Source organism: Camellia sinensis, chromosome 14, assembly GCF_055761805.1.
Source record: "Camellia sinensis isolate YWXY chromosome 14, ASM5576180v1, whole genome shotgun sequence".
NCBI lineage: Eukaryota > Viridiplantae > Streptophyta > Magnoliopsida > Ericales > Theaceae > Camellia > Camellia sinensis.
The window spans coordinates 102810405-102823051 of NC_138974.1; the positions used below are offsets into that span (position 1 = coordinate 102810405).

Below are 12647 nucleotides of genomic sequence, written 5' to 3' on the forward strand. Positions count from 1 at the left end.
TGCTTTACACATTGTATCCGTTGTCGCACATGCTTTACTTACATGTGTCCATGCTTTTCTTGCTTTACACATTGCTATACGTTGTCACGTATGCTGTACTTACATGTGTTTATGTTTCAAATTGCATTATTATGCATCCTACCCGGCTTGCGTTGTCGCGCATGCAACCTCCTTGCATTGTTATGCACCACCATTGGCTTGCATTGCTGCACATGCCCTCCTTGCATTGTTATGCTTGTTTCAAATCGCATTGTTATGCGCACACTTAGGTTGCATTGTTATACACCCCTTCCGCCCGCATTGTCATGCACTCTTCACATGCGTTGCCACGTACGTCCCTCCGCATTGTTATGCGTCACACTTAGGTTGCATTGTCTCGCATCCATTCCGTATTGTTATGCGTCGCACTTAGGTTGCATTGTCTTGCACCCCCTCACTTGTGTTGTCACGCACTTTTCACTTGCATTGCTATGCATGTTTCTAACACTATTGTACCTGTTAAGTTTCTTTCTTTTGCAGGCACGATATTGTATGTACGGTTCATTTGAAGCTGGCACGACCAGACGAACCAGACGGTATTGTATGTACTCCGCGTGAGACGTAGCGAGAATTATATAATTCTCTTACATCCTTTCTGCATGAAATGTAGTTAGATTTGTATAAGCTTGCTTAAAACTGTTGCATGATATGCTTCGTTACAGCTTTATTTGCATGATGATAAGTTACGTTCGGCACCGTGCATGTCATTTGCATTTCGCCCCTACCTTCGGGCACATATCTTTATCTTTCATGTCTTGTGTGCCTGTCTAAATCTTCGGCCTTGTCAAAAATGGGCCATCTCTGGGCTTTGACATTCACTCCCGTCATTGTTATGACTATCGAGTTCTGTCAAAGAGGGCCAACTGTAGACACCCCATTTTTGACCGTCCTTAAGACTTGGACGTCATCATTTGAACACTCGATGATCATCTATGCTCGTGTTCGTTTTGAGTTCCCGAAGGTCTCGGCTGCACGCCTTGCCTTAGGATCTCTCAACTTGATTGTTTTGTGCTTGGTTGTGGACCAAGGACTTGTGGTTTTTGCACCTAAGGGTAGGAAGTGGCTTTTTGGCCATCTCCTTAACCCACCGGCCATGGCCTGAGGCCACCGGCCTTGTTTTCTTGCTATCGGCTAAAAGTGTTGGTTGATCGGCACTATATTTGGTTGGCCGGCCATTGTTTTGGTCGATCGGCCACATTTTCTGGCCGAGGCCTTTCCTTTGCCATTTTCAGGCATTGTGCATGCCAGTTGTGCCAGCTGGTGAGCACAGACTCTGCCCTCCAGAGGGATTTGAAACAACACATAGCTTCTCTTGGAAGCTTTGAATTGGACTTCCTATAAAAGGAGAGCCTCCCCTCCCTTTCCAGAGGTTCAGCCAGCTGATATAGAAGATATATATCACTCTCTCTCTATATCTCCTCTCTCTCTCTCTATAGTTATGTGTGTAATAATGTTTTAAAGGGTGTTCTTGTTCATATTTTTGCACTAAAGCACCTAGTGGTACACTATCCCTCAGTTACTGAGGTGCTAAGGAGTTGATTTCAGAGTTTTTCAGTTGGTTTGGATTAGAAGGAGGTGCTGGAGTTAGTGTTCTTGAAGTGTTCTTCAAGGGTGAGAAGCTACTCTTTTATTCCCCATTTTTGCTTAAGCTTTTAGCAATACTTTCATACTGTTTTAAGCTTAGTATCCAACTGAAAAAAGTTTTCTTTTTATATGCTAAATATGTTTGTTTAAGGTTACTTTTGGGTTGGGGGTTGTCTACCCCCTCTTAGGCCTTGTTTGGCCTTATTTTGTGACCTTCTTTTTGAGCTTTGAAACCTTTTTGTTTTGACCTTCTCACGACTGAAATCCAGAGGATTTTCAATGGTGGAGAAGTGGTTTTGAGGTCTTGAATAAGGGAGGGACACCCCCCCTCCCTTTGTGTCTCATTTGCTTGCATTGTTGGCTCACCATAGTAGCCTGTCTGCTTAGCATGCTTTGGCCCCATTTCAACAAGTATTTGGTGTTATCGTGGCATGATATACCTCTATTTTAAGCTGGTTTGTTGGTCTCTTGCATGCACCATGTACTTGCCTTGTAATCCCTTCTATTGCCGTAACATGTATCTTGCATTTGGACCATCATGCTTGCATATTTCGGCTCAACTTCAAGGAACGTTTAGTCATGTTTCACCATGTTTAAGCTCTGTTCGGTGTTGATTTGATCATATATGCATTGCTTCGTATAGCCTTAGTTCATCCTAGCTTGTTGAGCTTTGTGCACCGAGTTGCTAGCATGCATTGTTTTGACTATTTTCATGATTTGGCATCATTTGAAATCACATTTCAGTCCATGTAGTGTGGCCACACACTTATGTTTGCCATCTTTTCAATGCTTTGAAGAGTTGTTGTTTTGTGCCTTAAGATTGGGTCATCGTGTATGTCTCCATGATTAGGTCTTTGGGATGCCATCTCATTGGGTTTTGGGGCTTATTTTGACATATTATAACTCTATTTTTCATTGCATAATTCATGCCATGTTTGGTTATGATAGGCGTAGTGTAATGCTCCCTTTGTGGCCTTGCATGCCCCTTGTTTATGCCCATCTTTCAAGCATGTTTTGGCCTCATTCCATGCATGTTCTAGCCTTGTTTTGGCCTTTCCTAGGACCGTCTTAGATCACTTTGGCCCTTTGGGGCTTGGTTGATATGGCCATGGTGAGAGCCCCTTGACTAGCTTTGGGCATTGAGCCCATTAGCATGCTATGCTTCACTTGTGTATATGATTTGGCATCATTCTTCACATGATTTCAGAGCTCATTGCATTGTCATGTTCTCATGTTTATCCCATTTTACTCTTGGTTGAGGATTGCGCATCGTTGCCTAGCTTGAGGATCCATGTATGTGCATGCATGTCTCCTTTTTTGGTACCTTGATTTGGGTGTTTTGGCTACTATTTTTTGGTGCGGCTGAGGTTTATCCATCTTTAGTGTAAGTCCATGGATCATGCATTTGTGTATTGTTGTATGCTTATCGTATTGCATGTTGTTGCATCCTTATGGTTGGTGTCATTGTTGCAAACCTATCACCTTGTGTATTTCCATATCTAGGTTGCATTGTAGTATTGCATACTTGTTGCATTGCCATGCTGTTTGCATGTTAGGTTGCATCACATTGCACTTGGCATGCATGTTACATTGTGCTTGCATGTTATGGATCATGTTACATTGCCTTACATTCCCATGTTGCATTGTGCTTGGGTTGCATGCATTGCATTGTGTTTGGTTTGGGGTGTCAAACCAAACATGAGGGCCAAGGGACGTTTCGTACTTGAAGCGACGAAACGTGCCTCCACCCTCGGTTGCCGACGCTCTTGATCAAGCATGATAGAGTTCTAGGAATTCATATGTTTTGTTGCATTCATTCCACATCGATTTGCACACTTGGCACCTTTGGCCATCATGCATTGAAATGCGTGATTGGTGGTCCGAGGGTCGAGAGTCATACTCCCTTGAGTTTATAGCATGATAGGGAGGGTGGTTGTGCACACATTATCTTGTAAATGCCTTGCCATGCAGTGTCTGTTCTGTGCTGCAGCAAAAACAAAATTCTGCAGGAAGATATGGCCGGTCGGCCATCTTCAGTGCCGGCCGGCTACCAAAATCTGGCCGAGAGCCTTACAAATGGTCGATAACCATTTTTCAATGGCCGGTGGTCCTATCTCTTGGCCGGTGACATCACACAGTTCTTAGGGAGTGGTTCAGAAACATCCTTGGGACTTGTGCAGTTTTTAGAGGAGCAAAACAGTGCAAACAGAGGCAACATATTGCATGGCAACGGGTTTCCGAGCGAGGCGATCGAGCATGCATCATTCAATCATTTCGAGGTGGAACTGCGGCGGCCTCCTTTTGTTATTAATTTTTTAATTAATTAAGGGTTTGTAATAATTAATTAGCTAGGATAGTTGATTAATCATTTGGTTTGTATTATTTATTCGGACCCTCCGTCGAGAGGGCGAATTTTGTAATAAGTGTCGTGCGTGTTTGAATGTCTTCCAACCCCACGTCTTTCTCCCTTTTACTTATCCGCTTTCAATGGTTAGTTTTAGGTCATGTTTCAATTAGCATACTTGTGTTAGCATGTTTGCATACATTCATTCGTATTGCACGCATCGGGCTCGGCACATCATACTAATTGCATGTGTTTCAATTCCAACTTGAATACGTGTATCGAGCTGTCGCATTTCACATACCATTCTTAGACTAGCCGAGCCTATTCTAGTTGCATTTTGCATGTGTTGCATTAGCCATCTTAAACATGAACTAGGATCATGCATGATTTCTAACTAGTTTCTTGTTTTGGCTCGGAGTAAACTGTGAGTGTTCATGCTTTAGCATCTTACATGTGTGTAAGTGTTAACATGACAGCATGCTTTCCGTGAGGCTAATTGCTTATGTGATATAACTTCCTGAATGCCTGTGGGTGAAGGTTGGGTTGCTTGAATTGGGATAATTCATTGAAATCCGTGATTTAGCCTACTTGCGGGTAGCAAACTTCAAACCGCCTTCCAAACAAACGGATATGTAATGCTTTGTTCCAAATTAGGCGATCTAGTTCATACTTGTGTGTTGTGCGCATCACATAGTAATTCTAGCTAATTAATCGGAATAAGAACACATATGTTTTCCAAAATAAAATATCATGTTCAGTAGCGGCCGATCTTTGATCGAGCAAGCGGGGGTGTTCATAGATGACCTTCCCCAATCATACCCAAGTTTCCGAGCCGAGGGAACTTTGGTGATGACAGACACGTGGCCTTAGGCAACGAGTCAGGGTTTCCTAAATTCCCCTAAAATAAAATATTTACGTGGCAACTCTGTATCTGGCAAAGCAGTCCATGTTTGGCACTTCTTTCTTAAAAATCAGTTTTCCAAAACAATTTGCCGAATTTACTTTGCGAGATCAGATTAAGAACTGTGACATTGAATCCGAACTGTAGTAGCAAAGCCCTCAGGGCGCGTCTACAGCTTATTTGATGAAACTGCCTGAATGCCTGTGGGTGAACGTTGGATTACTTGAATTGGAACAATTCATTGAAATACGAGTTTTAAGCCCACTTAAGAGTGGCTAAATCATGTTTTCTAAGCCCACTTGAGGGTGACAAATCCACGTCTTAGCCTACTTGCGAGTAGCATTTTCAAACTATTTTCAAATAAACCAACATGAAATGTTTTGTTCCAATTTAGGCGATCTAGTCTATACTTGTGTGTTGTGTGCATCACATAGTAAATTCTAGCTAATAAACCGGAATAAGAACGTACATGTTTTCAAAAACAAAATATCATGCTTAGTACAGGCCGATCTTTGATCGGGCAAGCGGGGGTGCTCATAGATGACCTTCCCCAATCGTACCCAAGTTCCCGAGCCGAGGCAACTTTGGTGATGATGGACACGTGGCCTTAGGCAACGAGTCAGGGTTTCCTAAATTCCCCCAAAATAAAATATTTAGGTGGCGACTTTGTATCTGGCAAAGCAGTCCATGTTTGGCACTTCTTTCTTAAAAATCAGTTTTCCAAAATGATTTGCCGAATTTGCACTCTTTGGTGATTTATCGGTCTCACATTGCACTTTGCGGGATTAGATTCAGAACCGTGACATTTGAGTCTGAACTATAGCAACCCAATGAACAAAATGGGATTTTCGCGCCGCTTCGCGCATGGAGCCCGGGACGTTTGGCCACGTCTACATGCTCCTTTTTTTTTTCACCCTTCCCCAGACAACATGTCCCATTTTTAGCCCATTCAATCGTCTTCACCTCCTTTTCGACAAATTTCTCGCTTTTAAATCATTTCCAGATTATCAAATTCCATTCAATTTCATTTTTTGTCCGTCGACTAGTTAAAACAATAAAGTCGCGGTTTATCATCGGGTGCGATCATACCAGCACTAATGCACCGGATCCTATTAGAACACTGCAATAAAGCGTGCTTGGACGAGAGTAGTACTAGGATGGGTAACCCCCTGGGAAGTCCTCGTGTTGCAATCCTTTTGTCCCATTTCTTTTTTCATCCTTTCCTGTTCAACCTGTCCGATTTTTAGCCCATTCAATCGCCTTCGCCTCCTTTTTGACAAATTTCTTGGTTTTAAACCATTTCCAGATTATCCTATTACATTCAATTTCATTTTTTGTCCGTCTACTGCTTAAAACAATAAAATCACGGTTAATCTTCGGGTGCGATCATACCAGCTATAATGCACCAGATCCCATCAGAACACCGTAGTTAGGCATGCTTGGGCGAGAGTAGTGCTAGGATGGGTTACCCCCCGGGAAGTCCTCGTGTTGCGATCCTTTTGCCGCTTTTTTTTTCCACCCTTCCCCGGACAACCTTTCCGATTTTTAGCCCATTAAATCGCCTTCGCCTCCTTTTCGACAAATTTCTCGCTTTTAAACCATTTACAGATTATACTATTCCATTCAATTTCATTTTTTGCCTGTCAACTACTTAAAACAATAATGTTGCGGTTAATCATCGGGTCTGATCATACCAGCACTAATGCACCGGATCCTATCAGAACACTGCAGTAAAGCGTGCTTGGACAAGAGTAGTACTAGGATGGGTGACCACCTGGGAAGTCCTCGTGTTGCAACCGTTTTGCCCCATTTTTTTTTTTTTTCATCCTTTCCTGTTCAACCTGTCCGATTTTTAGCCCATTCAATCGCCTTCGCCTCATTTTTGAAAAATTTCTTGGTTTTAAACCATTTCCAGATTATCCTATTACATTCAATTTCATTTTTTGTCCGTCTACTGCCTAAAACAATAAAGTCGCAGTTAATCTTCGGGTGCGATCATGCCAGCTATAATGCACCAGATCCCATCAGAACACCGCAGTTAGCATGCTTGGGCGAGAGTTGTGCTAGGATGGGTTACCCCTCGGGAAGTCCTCGTGTTACGATCCTTTTACCGCTTTTTTTTTTCCACCCTTCCCCGGACAAGCTTTCCGATTTTTAGCCCATTAAATCGTCTTCGCCTCATTTTCAAAAAATTGCTCGCTTTCAAACCATTTGCAGATTACACTGTTCCATTCAATTTCATTTTTTGTCCGTCTACTGCTTCAAACAATAAAGTCGCAGTTAATCTTCGGGTGCGATCATACCATCCCTAGTGCCCCGGATCCTATCCGAACACCGCAATAAAGCGTGCTTGGACGAGAGTAGTACTAAGATGGGTGACCCCCTGGGAAGTCCTCGTGTTGCAACCCTTTTGCCCTATTTTTTTTTTCATCCTTTCCCATTCAACCTGTCTGATTTTTAGCCAATTCAATCGTTTTCGCCTCTTTTTTGACAAATTTCTTGGTTTTAAACCATTTCCAGATTATCCTATTACATTCAATTTCATTTTTTGTCCGTCTACTGCTTAAAACAAGAAAGTCGCGGTTAATCTTCGGGTGCGATCATACCAGCTATAATGCACCAGATCCCATCAGAACACCGCAGTTAGGCATGCTTGGGCGAGAGTAGTGCTAGGATGGGTTACAACCCGGGAAGTCCTCGTGTTGCGATCCTTTTGCCATTTTTTTTTTCACCCTTCCCCGGACAACCTTTCCGATTTTTAGCCCATTAAATCACCTTCGCCTCCTTTTCGACAAATTTCTCGCTTTTAAACCATTTGCAGATTATACTATTCCATTCAATTTCATTTTTTGTCCGCCAACTGCTTAAAACAATAAAGTCGCGGTTAATCTCCGGGTGCGATCATAACAGCACTAATGTACCGGATCCTATCAGAACTCTGCAGTTAAGCGTGCTAGGGCGAGAGAAGTACTAGGATGGGTGACTCCCTGGGAACTCCTCGTGTAGCAACCCTTTTGCCCCATTATTTTTTATATTTTATTTTTCATCCTTCCCCGGACAACCTGTCTGATTTTTAGCCCATTCAATCGTCTTCGCCTCCTTTTCGACAAATTTCTCGCTTTGAAACCATTTTCAGATTATACAATTTCGTTCAATTTCATTTTTAGTCCATCTACTGCTTATAACAATAAAGTCGTGGTTAATCTTTGGGTGCGATCATACCAGCACTAATGCACCGGATCCCATCAGAACTCCGCAGTTTAGCGTGCTAGGGCGAGAGTAGTACCACTAGGATGGGTGACCCCCTGGGAAGTCCCCGTGTTGCAGCCCTTTTGCCCCATTTTTTTTTATTTTGTTATTTTTTATTTTTTATTGTTCACCCTTCCCCGGACAACTTGTCCGATTTTTAGCCCATTCAATTGCCTTCGCCTCCTTTTCGACAAATATCTTGGTTTTAAACCATTTCCAGATTATCCTATTACATTCAATTTCTTTTTTTGTCCGTCTTCTGCTTAAAACAATAAAGTCACGGTTAATCTTCGGGTGCGATCAAACCAGCACTAATGCACCGGATCCCATCAGAACATCGCAGTTAAGCGTGCTTAGGTGAGAGTAGTGCTAGGATGGTTGACCCGCCGGGAAGTCCTCGTGTTACACACCTTTTGCCCTTTTTTTTCTTCTCTGTTTTTTTTTTCACCATTCCCTAGACAACCTGTCCGATTTTGAACCCCTTCAATCGCATTCACCTCCTTTTTCATCAAATTTCTCGCTTTGAAACAATTTTCATATTATACTATACCATTCTGTTTCATTTTTAGTCCGTTTACTGCTTATAACAATAAAGTTGTTAATCTTTAGGTGAGATCATACCAGCACCAACGCACCGGATCCCATGAGAACTCCGCAGTTAAGTTTGCTAGGGCGAGAGTAGTACTAGGATGGGTGACCCCCTGGGAAGTCCTCGGGTTGCAACCATTTTGCCTCATTTTTTTATTTTTTTTATTTTTTACCCTTCTCCGGACAACATGTCCGATTTTTAGCCCAATCAATCACCTTCCCCTCCTTTGCGACAAATATCTCAGTTTTAAACCATTTACAGATTATCCTATTACATTTAATTTCATTTTTTCTCCGTCTTCTGCTTAAAACAATAAAGTCACGGTTAATCTTCGGATGTGATCGAACCAGCACTAATTCACCGAATCCCATCAGAACACCGCAGTTAAGCGTGCTTGGGCGAGAGTAGTGCTAGGATGGTTGACCCACTGAGAAGTCCTCGTGTTGCACACCTTTTGCCCTTTTTTTCCTTCTCTATTTTTTTTTTCACCATTTCCAGACAACCTGTCCGATTTTTAGCCCCTTCAATCGCCTTCGCCTGCTTTTCGACAAATTTCTCGCTTTGAAACCATTTTCAGATTATACTATTCCATTCAATCTAATTTTTAGTCCGTCAACTGCTTATAACAATAAAGTTGTGGTTAATCTTCGAGTGCGATCATACCAGCACTAATGCACCGGATCCCATCAGAACTCCGTAGTTAAGCGTGCTAGGGCGAGAGTAATACTAGGATGAGTGACCCCCTGGGAAGTTCTCATGTTACAACCCTTTTGCCCCATTTTTTTTATTTTTTATTTTTCACCCTTCCCCAGACAACCTGTCCGATTTTAGCCAATTCAATCTGCCTCCTTTTCAACAAATATCTTGGTTTTAAACCATTTCCAGATTATCCTATTACATTCAATTTCATTTTTTGTCTGTCTACTGCTTAAAACAATAAACTTGCAGTTAATCTTCGGGTGCGATCATACCAGCACTAATGCAACGGATCCCATCGGAACTCCGGAGTTAAGCAGGCTTGGGCGAGAGTAGTACTAGTATGGGTGAACCCCTAAGAAGTCCTCGTATTCCACCCCGTTTGCGCCTTTGTTTTTTTTTTTTCACCCCTTCCCGGACAACCTGTCAGATTTTTAGCCCGTTCAATCGTCTTCGCCTCATTTTCGACAAATTTCTCGTTTTTAAACCATTTCCAGATTATCCTATTCCATTCAATTTCGCTTTTTTTCTGCCTACTACTTAAACAATAAAGTCGCGGATAATCTTCAGGTGCGATCATACCAGCACTAATGCACCAGATCCCATCAGAACTCCGCAGTTAAGCGTGCTTGGACAAGAGTAGTACTTAGATGGGTGACCCCTCGGGAAGTCCTCGTGTTGCACCCCTTTTGCCCTTTTTTTTTTTCACCCTTCCCCAGACAACCTGTCCCATTTTTAGCCCATTCAATCGCCTTCACCTCCTTTTCGACAAATTTCTCGCATTTAAATCATTTCCAGATTATCCTATTCCATTCAATTTCATTTTTTGTCCGTCGACTGCTTAAAACAATAGAGTTACGGTTAAGCTTCGGGTGCGAACATACCAGCACTAATCCACCGAATCCCATCAGAACACCGCAGTAAAGCGTGCTTGGACGAGAGTAGTACTAGGATAGGTGACCCCCTGGGAAGTCCTCGTGTTGCAACCCTTTTGCCCCATTTATTTATTTTTTTTTATCCTTTCCCGCTCAACTTGTCCGATTTTTAGCCCATTCAATCGCCTACGCCTCATTTTTGACAAATTTCTTGGTTTTAAACCATTTCCAGATTATCTTATTACATTCAATTTCATTTTTTCTCCGTCTACTGCTTAAAACAATAAAGTCGCGGTTAATCTTCGAGTGCGATCATACTAGCACCTATGCACCGGATCCCAACAGAACATCGCAGTTAGGCGTGCATAGGCGAGAGTAGTGCTAGGATGGTTGACCCCCCAAGAAGTCCTCGTGTTGCACCCCTTTTGCTGCTTTTTTTTTTTTTCACCCTTCCCTGGACAACCTGTCCGATTTTTAACCCATTCAATCGCCTTCGCCTCCTTTTCGACAAATATCTCGGTTTTAAACCATTTCTAGATTATCCTATTACATTTAATTTCATTTTTTGTCAATCTACAACTTAGAACAATAAAGTCGCGGTTAATCTTCGGGTGTGATCATACCAGCACTAATGCACTGGATCCCATCAGAACACCGCAGTTAAGCATGCTTGGGCGAGAGTACTGCTAGGATGGTTGACCCCGTGGGAAGTCCTCGTGTTGCACACCTTTTGCCCTTTTTTTTCGTCTCTGTGTTTTTTTTTTTTTCACCATTCCCCAGACAACCTATTCGATTTTAGCCCCTTCAATCATCTTCGCCTCCTTTTTGACAAATTTCTCTCCTTGAAACTATTTTCAGATTATACTATTCCATTCAATTTCATTTTTAGTCTATCTACTGTTTATAACAATAAAGTCGTGGTTAATCTTCGGGTGCGATCATACCAGCACTAATCCACTGGATCCCATCAGAACTCTGCAGTTAAGCGTGCTTGGGCGAGAGTAGTGCTAGGATGGTTGAACCCCTGGGAAGTCCCCGGGTTGCACACCTTTTGCCCTTTTTTTTCTTCTCTATTTTTATTTTTCACCATTCCCCAGAAAACCTGTCTGATTTTTAGCCCCATCAATCACCTTCGCCTCCTTTTCGACAAATTTCTCTCTTTGAAAACATTTTCAGATTCCATTCAATTTCATTTTTAGTCCGTCTACTACTTATAATAATAAAGTCGTGGTTAATCTTCGGGTGCGATCATACCAACACTAATGCACCGGATCCCATCAGAACTCCGCAGTTAAGCATGCTAGGGTGCGAGTAGTACTAGGATTGGTGACCCCCTAGGAAGTCCTCGTGTTGCAACCCTTTTGCCACAAATTTTTTTTTTTTCAGCCTTCCCCGGACAACCTGTCCAATTTTTTGCCCATTCAATAGCCTTCGCCTCCTTTTCGACAAATTTCTCGCTTTTAAACCATTTCCAGATTATCCTATTCCTTTCCATTTCATTTTTCGTTCGTCTACTACTTGAAACAATAAAGTCGCGGTTAATCTTCGGGTGCGATCATACCAGCACTAATGCACCGGATCCCATCAGAACTCCGCAGTTAAGCGTGCTCTGGCGAGCGTAGTACTAGGATAGGTGGCTCCCTGAGAAGTCCTCGTGTTACACCCATTTCGCTCATTTTTCTTTTCACCCTTCCCCGAACAACCTGTCCGATATTTAGCCCATTCAATCGTTTTCGCCTCCTTTTGGACAAATTTCTCGCTTTTAAACCATTTCCAGATTATCCTATTCCATTCAATTTCATTTTTTGTCTGTCTACTGCTCAAAACAATAATGTTGCGGTTAATCTTCGGTGCGATCATCCCAGCACTAAATGCACCGGATCCCATCAGAACACCGCAGTTAAGCGTGCTTGGACGGGAGTATAACTAGGATGGGTGACCCCCTGGGAAGTCCTCGTGTTGCACCCCTTTTACCCCCTTTTTTTTTAATTTTTTATTTTTCACCCTTCGCCGGACAACCTGTCCGATTTTAAGCCCATTCAATCGCCTTCGCCTCCTTTTCGACAAATTTCTCGCTTTTCAACCTTTTCCAGATTATCCTATTCCATTCAGTTTCATTTTTTGTCTGTCTACTGCTTAAAACAATAAAGTCACGGTTAATCTTCGGGTGCGATCATACCAGTACTAGTGCACCGGATCCCCTCAGAACTCCGCTGTTAGGCATACTTGGGCGATAGTAGTACTAGAATGGGTGACCCCCTGGGAAGTCCTCATGTTCCACCCCTTCTGCCCTTTTTTTTCTTCCCTGTTTATTTATTTTCACTCTTTCCCAGACAACCTGTCTGATTTTTAGCCCATTCAATCGTCTTT

At 42.5% G+C, this 12647-nt stretch overlaps 8 non-coding genes and 14 pseudogenes across 8 annotated transcripts; all 22 read left to right on the forward strand.

Annotated features, from left to right (window-relative positions):
* The first annotated feature begins 5943 nt into the window (after positions 1-5943).
* Positions 5944-6062, forward strand: LOC114291345 (5S ribosomal RNA; annotated as a pseudogene).
* Positions 6063-6246: 184 nt separating this feature from the next.
* On the forward strand, positions 6247-6365 carry LOC114291443 (5S ribosomal RNA; annotated as a pseudogene).
* Positions 6366-6548: 183 nt separating this feature from the next.
* On the forward strand, positions 6549-6667 carry LOC114291414 (5S ribosomal RNA; annotated as a pseudogene).
* A 188-nt stretch (positions 6668-6855) lies between these two features.
* LOC114291513 (5S ribosomal RNA) lies at positions 6856-6973 on the forward strand (annotated as a pseudogene).
* A 184-nt stretch (positions 6974-7157) lies between these two features.
* LOC114291489 (5S ribosomal RNA) lies at positions 7158-7276 on the forward strand (annotated as a pseudogene).
* A 184-nt stretch (positions 7277-7460) lies between these two features.
* LOC114291435 (5S ribosomal RNA) lies at positions 7461-7579 on the forward strand (annotated as a pseudogene).
* Positions 7580-7761: 182 nt separating this feature from the next.
* On the forward strand, positions 7762-7880 carry LOC114291356 (5S ribosomal RNA). Its single transcript, XR_003639384.2, has one exon. It is a non-coding gene; the product is annotated as a 5S ribosomal RNA (ribosomal RNA).
* A 196-nt stretch (positions 7881-8076) lies between these two features.
* LOC114291353 (5S ribosomal RNA) lies at positions 8077-8198 on the forward strand. The gene has a single exon (XR_003639381.2). It is a non-coding gene; the product is annotated as a 5S ribosomal RNA (ribosomal RNA).
* Positions 8199-8409: 211 nt separating this feature from the next.
* Positions 8410-8528, forward strand: LOC114291471 (5S ribosomal RNA; annotated as a pseudogene).
* Positions 8529-8724: 196 nt separating this feature from the next.
* Positions 8725-8843, forward strand: LOC114291352 (5S ribosomal RNA). Its single transcript, XR_003639380.1, has one exon. It is a non-coding gene; the product is annotated as a 5S ribosomal RNA (ribosomal RNA).
* A 196-nt stretch (positions 8844-9039) lies between these two features.
* Positions 9040-9158, forward strand: LOC114291486 (5S ribosomal RNA; annotated as a pseudogene).
* A 197-nt stretch (positions 9159-9355) lies between these two features.
* Positions 9356-9474, forward strand: LOC114291324 (5S ribosomal RNA). Its single transcript, XR_003639355.1, has one exon. It is a non-coding gene; the product is annotated as a 5S ribosomal RNA (ribosomal RNA).
* A 189-nt stretch (positions 9475-9663) lies between these two features.
* On the forward strand, positions 9664-9782 carry LOC114291463 (5S ribosomal RNA; annotated as a pseudogene).
* A 188-nt stretch (positions 9783-9970) lies between these two features.
* On the forward strand, positions 9971-10089 carry LOC114291440 (5S ribosomal RNA). Its single transcript, XR_003639401.1, has one exon. It is a non-coding gene; the product is annotated as a 5S ribosomal RNA (ribosomal RNA).
* A 183-nt stretch (positions 10090-10272) lies between these two features.
* On the forward strand, positions 10273-10391 carry LOC114291369 (5S ribosomal RNA; annotated as a pseudogene).
* A 190-nt stretch (positions 10392-10581) lies between these two features.
* LOC114291479 (5S ribosomal RNA) lies at positions 10582-10700 on the forward strand (annotated as a pseudogene).
* Positions 10701-10886: 186 nt separating this feature from the next.
* On the forward strand, positions 10887-11005 carry LOC114291374 (5S ribosomal RNA; annotated as a pseudogene).
* A 202-nt stretch (positions 11006-11207) lies between these two features.
* Positions 11208-11326, forward strand: LOC114291389 (5S ribosomal RNA). Its single transcript, XR_014355847.1, has one exon. It is a non-coding gene; the product is annotated as a 5S ribosomal RNA (ribosomal RNA).
* A 191-nt stretch (positions 11327-11517) lies between these two features.
* LOC114291542 (5S ribosomal RNA) lies at positions 11518-11636 on the forward strand. The gene has a single exon (XR_003639436.2). It is a non-coding gene; the product is annotated as a 5S ribosomal RNA (ribosomal RNA).
* A 188-nt stretch (positions 11637-11824) lies between these two features.
* On the forward strand, positions 11825-11943 carry LOC114291535 (5S ribosomal RNA). The gene has a single exon (XR_003639428.1). It is a non-coding gene; the product is annotated as a 5S ribosomal RNA (ribosomal RNA).
* Positions 11944-12125: 182 nt separating this feature from the next.
* LOC114291407 (5S ribosomal RNA) lies at positions 12126-12245 on the forward strand (annotated as a pseudogene).
* A 197-nt stretch (positions 12246-12442) lies between these two features.
* Positions 12443-12561, forward strand: LOC114291439 (5S ribosomal RNA; annotated as a pseudogene).
* Positions 12562-12647: the final 86 nt, after the last annotated feature.